Consider the following 4870-nt stretch of genomic DNA (forward strand, 5'->3'; position numbering starts at 1 on the left):
TTTATGACTGTTTGTCTGACATATTACCAGCTTTTAATCTTTGTTTTTCAGATGTAAGGGAACCTTTCTCCTTAGGCTTATTATGGCTTATAACAATTTAGTAAATTACACCTTTGTAAACAGAATCGAAGCATTTATCTTTTCTCTCTACCTGATCCCTCCAGAATTTGGAAACTCTTACGTTCCCAGCAGCCTTTCCAGGTGAATAAGGAAGGCCACTTCCTGGCAGGTGCAGGAGCCTCAAGATGCTTCGGACCTTGCGAAGGGAGGAATCCACCTAAGTCTCTAGGCGTTGCTGGCAGAATCTGACGGCAAGTCCTTGGCATAGCTTTCCTGGCCATGAGAGGACTTTTAAAAGTCCAGTTTGAGATTCCTTATGAATAGTTACAGCACAGCCAAATTTAAAAGAGCCTGTAACTCCAAAGAAGACATACTGATGCCCAACAGGCCCATGAAAAGATGCTCAACGTCGTTAATCAACAGAGAGGTGCAAGTCAAACCCACAGTGAGATGTCACCTCACTCCCGCCACAATGGTTGTCATCAAAAAGACCACAAATAACAAATGTGGGCGAGGATGTGGAGAAAAGGGAACCTTCCTACACCGTTGGTGAGAATGTAAATTGGTGCAGCCGCTATGGAGAACAGTATGGAGGCTCCTCAAAAAACTAAAAATAGAACTACCATATGATCCAGCAATTCCACTTCTGGGTATGTATCCAAAGAAAACAAAAACACTAATTTGAAAAGATACATATGCACCCCAACGTTCATAGCAGCATTATTTACAAAAGCCACAACATGGGAACAACCCAAGCGCTCACCAATGGATGAATGGATAAAGAAGATGTGGTGCATATATATACAATGGACTATTACTCCATTATATTACAGCCATAAAGAAATGAAATTCTGCCATTTGCAACATGTGGATGAACCTAGAGAACATTACGGTTAGTGAAATAAGTCAGGCAGAGAAAGACAAATATTCTATGTTATCATTTATAATGTGGAAGGTAAACAATAAAACAAATGACTGTATATAACAAAACAAAAACAGACTTAGAGAGCTAGAGAACAAACTAGTGGTTACCAGTGGGGAGAAAGGAGGGGGAGGGGCAAGATAGGGGCATGGGATTAAGAAGTACAAAATACTACATATAAAGTAGATGAGCGGCGAGGGTATATTGCACAGCACAGGGAAATACAGCCGCTGTTTTGTAATAACTGTAAATGGAGTATAATCTATAAAAATGAGGACTCCCTATGTTATATACCTGAAACTAATATAATATTGTAAATCAACTATACCTCAATAAAAAACAGATAGAAGAGCCTGTATGTTCAGTTACACTTATGTAAATAATCAGGCCAAATTTATTGAAACTAGACTTATTTTTGCAAACAAGACTTTGCAATTTGGCTATCTTTGATGCAAAGAAGGATAATTTTAGAGAGAAAAATTATGTTTCAGACAATATACCTTTGTGGATATTAAGTCCTAGTGCTATTGTCTTTGAGGTTTGGTATTTTCTGCCTAAAGCTCACTTCCTAGATGCCTCCTTGTTACTGTGTTACAGTATTGTAGAGTTTAATTGAATTATTAAGAGGATTTTCTAAGCTTGTTTCTGAAGCCGATCATAGTAAATTATCTTTGGGTGAAGATCAGTTGCTCCATGACCTGCACCCAGGAGACTGTGCAGACCGGAAAAGACATCATTTAAAGGACGATCCCCAACCTAGATGGAAGGACCCTCATCGGGTGCTCTTAACTAGCTCATGCACAGCGAAACTGAAGGGAATTGGCTCTGGAATTCATATTTCCACTTTGAAAAGGCCTCTGCATCAGGCTCGTCTATAGAGAGGACTGCTGACCTCAAAGTCACCTTAAAACAACCATCAAGACAGAACAGGAAGACGATTACAACAGCGGAGACACAGCTGACCCAAGAATCCAGGCCAGGCCTGTAAGACCCATCCTACTAGTTCAATTGAACTGTTATTCAAATGTTTGTCTCCCTATCAAAATAGAAAGTTACTGTTTTGACTATACTTTTTCCCCATTGTTTAGGATGGGAAAAAAATCCTTTGGTCAAGTTGTCACAAAAGGTATAGCTAGAAGCAGCGATCTAACCCATTGTTAGATCTGTCATCAAATTCCTCAGTCAATACAAGACTGATATAGGCTCCTCAGAATACCTGTCACTGACTTCTCAGACGTTCCGAATGTAACCACTTACCTACACCAAACCTAACCTTTCAGGTTCGAATTCTTCGACATATGAATGTGTCCGTCTCTTGTCTGGTACTACCCTCTGTCCTTAGAGACCAAGCACAACTTATGCTAGGACACCCCCACCCCCACTCTGTCCCTTACTTAATTAACAAATGTCGTAAAGAGGAAAACACAAGTGAATTATGCCAGCAACTCCCTTATGTCAAATACCGTACAGATGGCTTTTGGAAAGAGTGCAAGAGAAATGACCCATGGTTTAATACCATGTTAACAAAACTTCCAATTAATGAGGCTATCAATGAGAGCTCTCTGGGAGGATCACTTTCACTCCCCCAGGTTTTGTCTTCATGTGTGATATTGGAACTGATCCACCTTCCCAAGGATGGGCACATAAATGACTTACCAGCTGGCAAATAGATTTATGTTTATTGTGTCATTAGGTTACCCCATTGTCAATACACAAGGAAATAAATGAACCTCCTTTCTCTCCCCATTACAGAGTCAACAGATCCATGTTAGCAGGATACCAAGAAACCTGGTGGCAGATTCTCTTAGAAAACCTAATTCCTAATGCAGGAATGTATGTAAACAGAGAGATGATCAGAAATCTATCAGCCACTCTTGGTCAAATAGCTGAGGAGACTGCAAAAATCACTGAAGCACAACACACGTCCCTAAACTCCTTAGCCCAAGTCGTATTAGATAACAGGGCTGCCTTAGACGTTCCGCTGGCTAAACAAGGAGGTATTTGCGCTATTGCTCTCACTGCTTGTTGTGTTTACCTCCGGAGAAGCTGAGACTTGTCTAGAAAGAATTTCCCAGAAGGCAAGCTGGTTACAAGATGTAAGAAGCACTGACGCTTTAAATGAGCTGTTTAGTTGCTCTCTTCAGGCATTAGTAATTTTCTCACTCTGCTTTACAGCTGACTATTATTTTCACCACATGTATTTATCGCTCTTTTCCTAACATCAACCTACTTGTGACGTGTATCACTGCCTGCTTTAAGTCTACTGCTAAAAGCACATGTACAATGTTTGTGTGACCGTTCAGCATAACTGATCAAATGTATAGCCTATAAATCGTTTCCCCATTAGCGTACTTCTGTGCTTGTTTACCATGTCTGATTAGTTTCCCCCCAACGTGGATAACTAAATCTCTACACACATATAAACAAACAGAGGAGGCCTAACACCGAAGGGCATGATGGACCCAGGGCGGAGAGCAACCACCCTGGCATCAAGGGACAAATATGTTGATCGTCAATGCTTTCTATTGAGACTTTATGATCAAAGGGGAGAAATAATGAAAGAAATTTTCACATATCCAGGTTTGGGGAAATCATTCTGGCTTATACATGATTTAACTTGAATTTTATGCTAAGAAAAACAGCCTAGCACACATGCATCGTACGTCTGCTTTAATCATTAAAGGAAAGAGCGTATTGACCAGAAGTAAAGAATGTCCACGTTAAAAATAAAGATAAATGCCTCCCTTCCTGGGATGCCAATGCTAGCCCTCTTTTGATGATAAGACTCCCTTCCCAGGCGCCCAGGCCATGCTGACTCACTGTGTACGTGCTGATCTGTTTTTTCTCGAAAACTTGAAGGAATGTACCCCTGACTTGTTTGATGTTCTTTGTTCCAAAAAGACATAAAACTGTGCTGAAAACCGTGCTTCTTGGGAGCAGTCCCTCAGCGTTATCTGAGAGGCTATCTTCTGGGCTATAGTCCTCAGTTTGGCTCACATGAAATTCTTTTCTATTCCTATCGTAGACTGTTTGAGTATTTCTGTCAACATAAGTCATCAGAGGGGTGTTACTTGGAGACTGAATAATTCTGCACTCCACTAATTTTTCATCCAGTCATGTCAGTGATGACCCTTGCCTCAGTCAAGCATCACATTAATGAAGATTTTCTCGTCCTATCCCTCCTTCTGCATTTATTAGCTGCATTCTTTCCTTCCCCTCACTGACATCTGTGTTCTGTTCACCTGGTTGGTCTGAACTGGCAACAGTGGTAGTTTACATTTGATTTCCCATTTGCTGTGATCGCTCAGGTTCTCTTTTCTGTGAGCTGATTACTCCCAACTTGGCCCATTTTTCTACACAATTGCTTGCCTTTCTAATGGTATCCTAAAGTTCCTTATACATCCATCCTCCGTGTCTGAGGGGGATTGGTCCCAGGACTCCACAGATACCAAAATCCAGGGACGGTTGAGTCCCTTATATAAAACAGTGATATGTTTGCAACCTAAACACATCCCCCTGCGTACTTCAAACCATCTCTACATTATCTATAATACCTAATACAATATGCATGCTATGTAACTAGTTGTAAATACGACGCAGATCGTTGCTGGCATGCAACAGATGCTAGTTTTGCTTTTGAGGACTTCCTGGAATTTCCCTTTCTGAGCACTTTCAGTCCGAGGTTGGTTGAATCCATGGATGCATAGGGCCTACAGTATACATTGAATACTAATTCTTCATCACTGACGTGTGTCACAAATATCTCCTCCCGAGAGATGCCTTGCATTTTCACTCGTGGTGTCTTCCGATGCGGAGAATTTTATTTTTTAAACTTTATTCTTGTTGAATTTATCAACCTTTTGTTTTATGATTTGGGGGGGGTTTATG

Source organism: Monodon monoceros, unplaced genomic scaffold (assembly GCF_005190385.1).
Source record: "Monodon monoceros isolate NGI ecotype Baffin Bay Population unplaced genomic scaffold, NGI_Narwhal_1 Super_Scaffold_7, whole genome shotgun sequence".
NCBI classification, from domain to species: Eukaryota; Metazoa; Chordata; class Mammalia; order Artiodactyla; family Monodontidae; genus Monodon; species Monodon monoceros.